The 12793-nt window shown below is 35.1% G+C and overlaps 1 protein-coding gene across 3 annotated transcripts in view; it reads left to right on the forward strand.

The window, feature by feature from the left end:
• Positions 1–12793, forward strand: part of LOC150097438 (uncharacterized) — an 857342-nt gene that overhangs the window by 211652 nt on the left and 632897 nt on the right. The gene's annotated exons all lie outside the window — the stretch shown is intronic.

Genomic DNA, 12793 nt, shown 5'->3' on the forward strand with positions numbered 1-12793 from the left:
TCACCGTTGAGTTCCGTATTCCATTGAAGTAACGTTCACTGACTACAATATAGTCTAATTGATTTTTGTATCTTCCATCTGGACTTTCTCATGTGTATCTTGCTGTTGGTTTTTACTCAAAATAAGTGTTAGTTATGATGCGATTGTGCTTGTTACAGAAATCAATCAGCTTTTGTCCTCTCTCATTCCGAATCCCTAGTCCAAATGGACCCACGTGTGTAGATGTTCTCTCTGATCTAACTTTTGCGTTCCAGTCACCCATAGCACAAATAACTCGATCTTTCTTGCCTCCGACTTCCTTTATACACCATTCTATTTCATGATATATGATATCTATTTCTGCTTCTTCATTCTGTTCTGTAGGAGCATATATTTGGATGATCAGCATATCTCTAGGTTTAGATTTCACTAGAATTGCCATTACTCTATCTGATTTTTTGATTATATGGATAATGTTTTTATTAGTTTTCTTCTCTACAATAAACGCTATGCCTCTTCTTGATATTTCACCACTTGACGTATATATTTTATATATCTTACCATTTGGAAGTTTCGACTCAAAATTTGATGATCCTTTCCAAAAAAAGTTTCACTTATTCAATTTCACTTATTGAATCTCTCCATCTCTCTCATCACATTAGCCAATTTCCCGCATTTATTCAATCCTCTTACATTTCAAGTAGCAACAGTCAAGCAATTTCTGCGTCGAGTTTCTTTGTAGCAGTCACGGACTGATGATACCGCAGGGCCTGCTATATCACCCTGACACCGGCATATTGAGACAAAAATCAATTAAGAAACCAAATTACAGATGATCGTCTGTGATTGGCCACTTCTTCATATCAACTTGACTACTAAAATATTGCAAGGTCCAAACTATGCCAAATTTCACATTAACTTTTTTTTTTTAATCAACCAGCATTTAGTATCGTACCGCTCGATACTCAATTTTATCCATTTCAAGGGATACAAGCAACACTTTTGATTCAGACAGCTGTATAAAACATATAAAATAGTATATGTTACTAACGTATACTATTCATGATAGAATGACTTGCAATTTCATATGGATCCTTATGACAGATGTACCAACTTAGAAAAAGAAAAATCTTGCCAATAGTGTTGCCATCTATGGTCAAGGCCGAGAACTTTTCAGACCACCCTCATATATAAAATAGATAAAAAAAAAAAAAAATAGATAAGAAAATCCTTATCTTACTCATGGTACAAAATATACTATAGATTTGCAGATAACTTTAGGAGTAGCAATATTGGGGGAAAACATCGTAATTGCTTGTTAGTTATTGAGGTTTCCAGCAGAAATTCTGTTATAAATAGCATTTGCTTTGGATGATTGTAAATGGCAGTCTATACATGATTTATGTTGTATCTGTTAACATATGAATGATGACCAAGTGGATATGGGATCATCTTCAGTGAGATGAAAATGTAGAACAGTAAATTATAAAATTATGTAAGCTGCATATACTTTAATATATACAATAGATAACGAGCTGTGATTTAAAATTTATTGTATGTTGTTCTACTTTTGAACCTTACTGAAGATGGTCTTTACAATTCGGTCACATTGATAAAAGTTTTATGAGTTGACATGTTTCAGTATTTGCTTTTTACTATGTAACAATGCTGACAAAGATGGTCCTTCTGGCAGAGTAAGTAACACCTAGATTATTCACTAGCTGGTGGAAAGCCAGCTAGTGAATAATCTGTTAGGTTTGTTACTAACAGGTTGTCTGCATGGTTAGCCTAGTGGCTATGCACTTTGCAACCATATGCCTGGGGAAGGAGTATCCTAGGTTCGATTCCTGTCGACGATGTGAGGAGCTTAAGGAACTTTCTCAGCCATAGCCAAGTTAGCTGGTCTCGGACGTGGACAGCAGGGCCCCCTCCTAGTTTATCTGGGGTTTTTCACCCCGCAAACAGGCAAACCAATCCTGTGAACACATGCTGCTTCAGTCAAAAATATATACTTAATCCTCATTAGGAGGGCTCAACCAGTCTAAAGGGTGGTCGAGGAACAGGGAGAACCCCACATGAATAAATAAACTATCAGGTTCATTTGTACACTGTCAGGTGATGGCCTGTGGAAATAATTTACTGCTATACCCTTGAATGGGTTAAGTTCTAACACTCCTTGTGTATTTCTCATCTCCTTGAAAGGTGTTACTCACACTGTATGTGATCATGGGGTGAAGCCAGAAACCAGATCCTTGCTCTGGATACCAAATATGGAAGAAGACCATTTCAAGCTCCATTGAGCATGGTGATGTTGTCTCATACATAGCTTTGTGGAAGCACTACTTTCTATATTGATATGGTTTCTGTTTGTGGAAACATGTACACTACGAGAAGGTAGGGATGGCTTAGCCAAAAATGTGTAGATGTTGTGTATCATGAGTTCTTTAATTTAATTTTTAATATTCTTATCATCTTTTTATTCATGAAATTCTTTAATCTTCTGTATATACAGAGTGTAGTTTTTGTTGTCTAAGTAAATGAATATATGACACTTCACAAAACAGCACATTGCATGTTCTGTAATGAGTATTAAGGTTTAGGTGCTTATTTACTCATGATTAGTTTTAATGGAATGCTTGTAGCACAGAAATAATTAAACACAGGTTTAAGAGTTCCTATATTTTGTCTCTCATAGAGACTCGTCAAGAATACAGTATTGTTATTGTAATAACGTACACAAAAACACATATAAAACAATAAGGGAAAGAAGTTAGGCTAGGGAGTCTAGCAGGTTAAGTCCTTGGATAAATGGAATTTTAACTTTGTGTGCTATGCCTTGTTTGTCAATTCTACTCCTTGTAGAATTGACAAACAAGTATACTAAAGTTAGATGCCAGTTTCCACTCATAATTAAGTTTAATGAAATGAATAGAGAAATAATTAAACACAGGTTTAATAATTCTTACATTTTGTGTTTCTCAGAGACTAGAGGGTGACAAAAATATTAATGACACACACATACTCACTCACTGTGAATGGAAGAATTTAGACTGAAAGTTAAGTTCTATAAGGTGTTCCCTCTCTTGAGTGCTTATGTCTCCCACCCAACAGCCTAGGCTAGCATGGGGTTGGAAGCCCAGAATTAATATTTCTCAAATATTGGGAAGTTTGACATAATCATATTATTATGCTCAAACTGAAAGATCTGTCAACATCCACCTTGAAGAACACAAGAAATACATCTGTCAATAGAAACTTTAAAGGCTCTTTTTTTTTTTTTAAGAATCATCAGCAGATTTAACAAATCAACCTAACTTTAGGAGATTTAGGAAACATTGTTAGTTCTCCAGCATAACAGCATTCATAGAAGATGCCCCCTCATAGTACTTTGTTTCTACTATAACTTATTCCACTTCTTGTTTTATGTGTTTTTGTGTATGTTTAATATTGAGAACCATCTAGATGTAGGTAGGATAAATGAAACAATTAAAATAAAAATTGAAAAGTATTAAAACTTACTTATTTGCCAGATATTTCAGCTAGAAAATAACAGGTCATCTTCAGTTGCAAGCAGATAGTGTGTACAAGGTAGAATGTTAACAATGGATTATTTAAAAAACAGTACAAGCCACATGATAGTATATAGAGCAACACAGTGCAGGCAAAGTGTAGTAATGGAACAAAATCGAATGATATATATATATCATTCACTGGTATCTGAAAAGAGTGAGCCTGTTTCCAGATTATTGGCAGGAAAAGGCAGTCATTCAGGTGAGGATGATATAGCAGGGTCTCGGCACTCTCTTTAAATAAATGTTCTAACTTGAATAGGCACATTCTACACCAGAAAACTAGTTAGTGTCAGTCCTATTTTAGACCAGATTTCTTATTAATGATGTAAGACTGGTGTTCTTTTAATCTTTTCTCCACACAATGTTAAAGTCCAGTTTGTCCAAAATAGGAGAAGGTAGCAATCATAGAGAAATTTCTAGATTTCAGGTAGGGAATGAGGAAATGGTTTTTTCCTTTAAAAAGTAACCATGAGAAATGTTTGGTGATATATATAGGCACTTGATTGTATTACTCGAGGATTCTTGAAATCAGTTCAGAAATACCTGAAATGTATGAAGTTAAAACTCTCCATACTGTTTCAGGATGTTGGAAGCAGTATTGAATGATTGGAATCAAGAACATGCTGTACAATCTGTGAAAGAAGCCATTCAGTTTTATGACATGTTGGATGGTTGTAAGTTCTGCTTCAGATCCTGTGGGTCAGCTTGTAGTGTGGACCCAGTGCAGTAAATTTTTTACTATTTCAGTTTTTTGAGATGGATAATGAACAGAACTGCTGCTGTTTGTAGTGACCAGCGAAGGTCAGTATTTTCAGGATGGATAAAGGATTAAACCAAATATATAACTGGTAGCATAGCTAAGTGAAAAAACTTCCATCAACTATCTCTAATCCAGAGAATTTTAATAATAAGGTGTTGACGCCTTTTGGCGACTGGCATTACTTCCACCTTAGTATCATCATCTCTGGGTCTGGCTCCCACTGATGAGACCTCAATAAAGGTTGAAACCGGTCTGGGTAGTGACCCTTCTCTTAATGCATAGCATTATACATGTCCGCAAGTAGATGTGCTTTGCATTATGGGATACTAAGGCAAGCGATCAGAATTACCACCTTTACCATGAGTTGCCCCAGTCCTGAAAATACTTTAGGCACAAACTTCATTTGCTTACACTTGGATAAAGGATTAAACCAAATATATAACTGGCAAATGAAATAGCCAGAATAGATAACAAAGTCTAATAATTTGACCATATTTAGAGGAAATGATTGTGAAAGCATATGAAGGGAATTCTCAAGAGGGATCTTAGTAAACAAAGATTCATTGTCAAAGCTGATCATTAAATCATTTGGTTGAAGGGATAAATTCTTTGCGTTAATTAGGAAATCTGAAGTATTTATGAATAAGTAGGAATTCAATTTGGAAGTTTAACAGTCAAGTTCTAAAGCCTTGCTGTATTGTCTTAATTTGAATTGGAAGAACTGCCTCTCCTTGCCAGAAATCTGGGAAGGTTTGTCTTATTAGAAATGAATAGGATATATATAAAATTACTGTATCTCTCCCATATCACATTGTTATCATATGGCATTGTACATACCTAGCACCCTACCACTGAAGATGACCTTTTTTTTTTTTTTAAGTTAAAATATCTGGCAAGGAAATTTTTTTTTATTTTTATTTTGTTTCATTTATCATTGTCTTTTGTAGGTGGTTCTCATCATTATGGCACAAGTATCTCTTAAACAATTTTAATATTGTATCAATGAAGATTGATGGACAGTTATGTAAGAACTGTTAAACCTGTTTAATTATTTCTCTGTGTTGTATTCATTCCATATATATATATATATATATATATATATATATATCTTCTCTAATTGCATCCATCTCTCTCTAGTATCAGTGATCATATGGTGTCATAGTAAGGGTACATTCATATAATTTTTGATTTGCTGTTCTTTAATTATGTACATACATTGGATTTTTCATTACTTAAATTTTCTACTTTTGTTGGGGTTTGATTGCTGTACATTACTTATGTCAGTGTATAGAGTTGTTTCTCTTATGGTGGTGTTTATAAATTTATTCCCCACTGATATTAGATTTTATTCCTCTGATCTCTGACTTTCAACCCGTCTATTTTCTCTATAACTTTGGATAAATTATTTATTACTTTAATATGTGGCATCCAAGTTAAGCATGAATTCATCATAGTTTAAGCATTTTATTTTTCATGCAAAATGAAAGAAAAAGAAACACAAATCTCACCTGGCCTTGCATAGAGTAAATGAAGATTGTTACTATGGTAATGAACCAATATTGACAGTCAGTTTTGTGCAAATTTCAAAGAAACACCTGACATGTTACATACCCCCAGGATATGTAACACATAGTACTTTTGTAGCAAATCTCATAAATCTAAATCTCTAAGATATGATGCGCACTATACTCTTCAGACATAGCAGTGCCTCATGTATATCAGCCCCCTCCCCCCCCCCCCCCAGAGGTTTCAAAACCTGTAATGTGTGAGTGCTTTGTTTTTGGGCAAATCATCTCTTGAGCATGATTCTACCATTCACCTAATTAATTGGACTATGTAACCATTGATTCTTTTATCTTGACTTGTATGCTGTATGTGCCTCTCCTTGATATCTTTATTTTTTTTATTTCTTCTGAAATAAAGCCACAGAAGTGTTTAGCAATATGTGCATCCATTATACCAAGAAACATCACTCCATGCATCCTCTCTAATCTTGTGTTATATATATATATATATATATATATATATATGAAAAAATTAGTTTGAATGACTATAATACCGAGAATAAAAAGAATAAAGTTTAATGCTGAGATACTACTAGTTTCGTGTAACAAAATTCAACTTCTTCAGGTATTAAAGACAAAGAATTATGTAAAATAACAGAGATATAATAAAATTACATCAACAGAACTAATATAAAAGATCGAAGTACAGTTTAAAACAAGAATGCTTGCTGGAATTCCAATTAAAGTTGACTACATGCGAGAGTTGTCACGAGAGCACCAGTATTGGAAAGTGGCAATGTGTACGTCAGAAAGATTGTTGCTAAGGCTGTTGTTTATATTGGATGAATCAAGGGAACTTTAATTAGAATTCCAGCATGCATTCCTGTTTTAAGCTGTACTTCGGGCTCTTATATTAGTTCTGTTGATGTAATTTTATTATGTCTCTGTTATTTTACATAATTCTTTGGCTTTGACAAATTCTTAGGAAATTCAACATTAGAACTTGTTTCACTACGTTTCCAAAACTTCAAGCAATACTAAGTAGATCTAAAATAAAACATCTCCCTCTCCAGTATCCAGGAGTCTACAAGATCTTGTGTGAATGTGGCAAACCATATTACGGTCAGACTGCTAAATCTATCCATTTACGTATTGAGGAACACAGAAGAGACATATCCTACAATAGGACCAGGGCCAGCGCTCTCAAGCCACGTTCTCTTCTCTATTAACTCGGATGAAGGCCTTCGACACCTCGTAGACTGGCTGCAGACTTCTAATATTCATAGGTGATGATTATGATATGTTTGAAAGGAAGAGAGTCAAATCTAAAGAAATATCCCTTGATTCATCCCATATAAACAACAGCCTTAGCTACAATCTTTCTGATGCACACATTTGCCACTGTCCTATACTGGCGCTCTCGTGACAACTCTCGCATGTAGTCAACTTTAATTGGAATTCCAACACGCATTCCTGTTTTAAACTGTACTTCGGTCTTTTATATTAGTTCTGTTGATGTAATTTTATTATGTCTCTGTTACTTTACATAATTCTTTGTCTTTGATACCTGAAGAAGTTGAATTTTGTTCAATGAAACTAGTAGTATCTCAGCATTAAACTTTATTCTTTTTATTCTCGGTATTATAGTCATTCAAACTAATTTTTTCTTAACATTACCTACTGAGTAAATATGTATGCCTATATATATATATATATATATATATATATAAAAGCCGATTATCACACACATATATTTGTGTGTGTAAATGGAGTTTGATTAGTTTTGATGATACCCTTTTGTTGGAAAGGCCCAGGTTTGAATCCAATGTAGAACGTGAAAAACCATTATCATTAATGGATGTGGCAGGGTGTTTCTTTTTGCATGGAAATTTAGGTTTTTCATTCCACAAAAAAAAAAAAAAGGAAAAACAGCAAGAACATATGCAATTGACAGTCACAATACACTATGCAGATAGGGTTAACTGCCCTATAAGAGCATTGATTAGGTTTCAAGCAAACCAAGTTATTTGGTTGTGACAAGCCACTGAGACTGACATAAAAGAGAAAACAGAATATAAATGAATAATAGAGTGACAAGTGCTTTGCTCCAAAATTAAAGTGCTCCTATTCAGTATTGTCTTTCATATTTATCAGCATTTACTTGTACACCTTGGAAACTAGTCTATATTTAGTCCATTCTAAAAGTCAAGTCATTCAGTCAACCAACTATATTGCTTCATAGCCCCCACTTGTTCTCTCTGAAATCAGATAGTGACATTCAATATGTATTCCACCACATTCGATTCACAGCTAATTCATAAGCATCACCACCTGCCTTTGGGCACAGTTTCTGAAAAGGTGTGAAAGAAATAGTGGTTGCATTGACATTTTGCTATGTCTCTTATATATTGTTGGCATAGAAGCTCTCTTTATTGCATTGGGTTACCACCTTCCTCTCTGGTCATTCATTACGTACCATATTAGATTGTATCCTCTCTTCTGATTTCTTCACCAGTGTCAGAATATTCCTGGGCTGTATACTTTCCCTTCTTTTCTGTGCTTAAATAACTTTCTGTAAAATTGAATCCTGTTTGTAGATTTGCTGATGACTTTACACTTCTCTCCTCACTAATGAACCATGTAATGCATGGTTATTCAGAACTCTCACTCCAGATTACCTGGTTTCTTTCCCTCAAGCATTATCTTTGCTGCATTTTGTCTAACATTCATTTTCGTTGACAATATTTGCTACGCTGGCCTCCATCATTCACTTTCTTCTGAGATTAATTCTTTTAACATACAAAAAAAAAGTTTGCTAGACATGGCATTGTTGCACTATTTGTTTGGTGTTGATATTTAAAATTTCAGCATTGTTGTTACTCAGCTGTGATACAGCTAAGTAACAACTCTGTATGTTCACTGGACATCTACAGATGCCATATGGTCACTCTGATGCTCGGTGATGTGCCACACCAGGCTTTGCCACGTAGGCCTGTTGTTTGCTTTTCTGACGGCCTCAACTCTCTGAAGATCAGTCACTCCACACACACACACCATCCATCCATCCATCCATCTCATTGATTGTCTACTCCTGCCTCTTTTTCCAGGAACTTTACCTTCTGTTACTGTTCTGAGAAGTCCTCCTTCCATCCTTTCTATGTGTCCAAAATATTTTAACTTTCTTCTGTCATTATCCTTAAGGAGCCTTAAAGTTCTACTGATCTTTTCTAGCACCCATTCATTTGTACACCCTTCAGTATATGATATCCTCAACAGCCTTCTGTAACACCACATCTCAAAAGCAGATATCCGTTTCTTATCTGACTTCTTTAGGTTCCAAGTCTTGCATCCATAAGTCGCTGTTGGAAAAACAACTGCATCCAAAATCCTCAACTTTGTTCCCATGGAGATAGATCCATCCATCCATCCAGATTTTAGACAGGTCTCTGACTGTTGTTTTAGCCATTCCTAACCTTTTTCTGACATCTTCTGAACAGCAATTCTTCACATTAATAATGGATCCCAGGTACTCAAACTTGCTGACTTGCTCAGTTCTTTCTCCATTAAGGTACACTTGTTTTTCAAGAGCTTTTCTGTTTGTATTTCCTTTAAGAACAATCTTTGTCTTGTTAGGTTTGAGTTGAAGTCCTCTGTTATTACTGATCTTGTTAATTTTGTCAAGAATAAGTCTTAGTTCTTCCATGTCATTACAAAGGAGTACTGTATCATCAGCATACCTCAGATTACTGATCTACCTCCTATCCTGAGAACAACGCAGCTGTTTTTGTTTTTTTTTTTCTTCTACATATGGAACAAAACTACTAGTGCTATTAAATTAGCAGTCATAAATTATTCTGTTCATGTTTTCTTTGGATCAGCATTTAAAAAAAAAAAACGCCATGCCTAATAACTGGGAGAAATACTTTTAGTAGGAAAGTTTGAATTGGTGTGTTTATTGTAATGTAGTAACATTGGAAAGAGTGCAGATATGAGTGATCAAGGCAGTATCATACAGTATACATGAAAACACAAGGTAAAAGGTATTATTTATTAAATATAGTGCCATATATTTCAGTCTGAAATTAACAGACCATCGGCAGTTTCTTAAAAAAAAAGTTGTTACAAGGAAGAATGTAAACAATTTATTCGAAATTGAATGAGCCGCTTGATGTTTAATTGCCAGCAGTGCTATGCTTTAATTGAAGAAAAGGTTAATCATAAAATTGTAAAAATAAATTGCATATATATATATATATATATATATATTAGTCTTATCTTGTCGAATTAAACACTTTATGATTCCTGTTTTTTGAGAAGTATGATGTGCAGATTGTTGAAGAATGTAATATGCAGTGAGAGTGTGTTTTCTATAAATTGATGTTATTAAATTACCTGATGGTGAGCAGATAAGAATGTCATCATCATCATCTTCCTTATACCCTCTTTTACCTTGCGGTGTCGAGGGTCCATTGATCATCGGACCTCACTCCGTTTTTACAGGATAAGGTGGTCAGCCTTATGCCCCGGTGTATCCTATGGCCTGTAGTGTTGAGTTCTCGAGGCCAGTTTGCCTGCTTTGCGGGATGAAAAACCCCAGAATAAACTGGGGGAAAAACCCTGCTGTCCACGCCCAAGACTGGCTAACTTGGCTATGGCTGAGGAAGATCCTTCAGCTCCTCACATCACCGACGGGAATCGAACCTAGGACACTCCTTCCACAGGCATATGGTTGTGAAACGCATAGCCACTAGGCTAACTGCGCAGACTGAATAGTAAGAAGAATGTCTAAAAATGATAATTTGTTGTGTCTTTCAATTTCCATAGTGAATTTGATACAAGGATGTCAAGTATTTAGACATTTTTCTCATTGTCAAGACTAATTGTTCAACTCATCATTTATAGGAAGAAGAACTCTCAAATATGTGAAATTAAATAGCTTCTCAGAAAACACTACACAACACTGTAGAAAGTTTTTTACCTTGGGTATAGTGATCAGAGCTTATTCCACCTTTACCACGAGTTGCCTAGACTTGCACTACTTGCGGGTCACCCAGACTTGCAGGCGCAAACTTGACTTACTTTTCTGTTTGCTTACTTGGGAAATGTAAAGATACCAAGCTTTTTTAAAACCAGGTTTAAAAAAGCTTGGTATCTTTAACAACTACATAACACTTGTTTGACTCCTACTAATCTAACCCAAACAACTAGGAATCAATATGTTGAGTTCCAATCCCATACATCTCTGGCATTTCAGAACAGATTTCAAGAATTCTGAAGAAATGTGATTTAGAGCAACTTTTATTCCTATTAATAAACTCTCAATGTATTTCCCCTCTTCTAAAGATAAACACTCTTCTATGACTCTTTTAGGTTTGTACCAAGTTCCATGTGACTGCCATCTTTCCAGGACAAATAGAAAAAAGAATACAAGAACATCAATCATATATTTTCCAGAAAAAATCCAATAATTCTAGATTAACGCAACATCGAATAGAGACTGCAGCATTCTTTGGTCTGAAACACGCCTTCTACATAGATGGTGGTACAAATTTGAACACTTATTTAAGGAGAGTGCTGAAACCATGCTTCACTACCCTAACTTAAATCGGAATGACTGCCTATCCTTATCAAAAATATGGGAAAGTTTGATTAGAATAACACATCATTAAAGTTTTTTTTTTTTTCAATTACTATTAAAATCAGGAATGGTATTTTATGAAGACGTAAGGTCTTAAGAAACCAACTAGATACTACATCTATCCGATGATCTGTTGAGTATGATATGTTATATACACACACACACACACACACACACATACAAGGTGTGTTCAGAAAAAGACCGAACCTTTGCTAGAAAGAAGTCATTGCTCATTTTACAACATTTTAAACACTGTCCCCTTCAAAGTGGTCCACTCCACTGGCAATACAGTGTTTCTTCCATTGTTGGAATGCACTTTCTGTGATGGCATGCACTTCTCTTATCGCATTTTCATTAATCTCCTGTATGGTTTGGAAATTATGTCCTTTCAAAGTGGTTTTAAGTTTGAGAAACAGGAAAAAGCCTGCTGGGGCTAAATCTGAAGAATAAGGTGGTTGGAGCACAACAGATGTCTGATGTTTTGCCATATAACTGTGAGTGACGTGAGCCTACTGTGCTTCGTCATGGTGCAACATCCAAGTTTGGTTTTCCCACAATTTAGGCTTCTTCCTGCACACAGCATCACTCAAATGCGTGAAACTTCCTGGTACAACTCTTTGCTTACCATCTGACCATGTGGTACAAATTCTTAATGGACATTGTCTTTCCAATAAAAAAACACAACCAACATCACCTTGATCTTTGATCGACTCATCTGATTGAAAGTTAAACAATTGAAATGTCTTTGTAAAATTTTTATCAAGTTTTCAGCAAAATTTCACACACACATGTTCTTCAAGCTCTTTCATTGTCACTAATCCGACGAACAGCTTGCATGTGCTCACTTCAGTGGATATAACTCGACGACTAATGCTCAAAGCAGAACGGGGTAAATGACAGTTTCTTGTCAAAACCTGCCGCTAGGTCTGCTCAGTATCCACAGTGCACACTCTGTGCCGGTTGGCACGCTATTTAAAAATTTTGGTCTCTTTTTGAACCATATATATGCAATTTATTTTTACACTGTTATGTAACCTTATCTTCAATTAAAACATGCACTATTGGTATTTTAATATCACATGGCTTATTCTATTTCGAATAAATCAATTCTTTGCATTCCACCTTGTAACAACCATTTCTTAAGCCACTGATGACTGAAATATATGGCAGTATATTTAATAAATAATACTTTCACCTTGTTTTTGTATATATTGTATAGAACTATGGCATAAGTATCTGTAAAAACAAGAAGGCAGTACATGATTCTGGAAGCTTGGTCATATGTAAAGGTAGAAATGTAAATTGCTAAATTTTAGTAGATGGCAGGGTGATACATACT

The sequence above is a fragment of the Typopeltis vanoorti genome, chromosome 17, assembly GCF_054136105.1.
Source record: "Typopeltis vanoorti isolate ZY-2024b chromosome 17, IOZ_Tvanoo_1.0, whole genome shotgun sequence".
Lineage (NCBI taxonomy): Eukaryota > Metazoa > Arthropoda > Arachnida > Uropygi > Thelyphonidae > Typopeltis > Typopeltis vanoorti.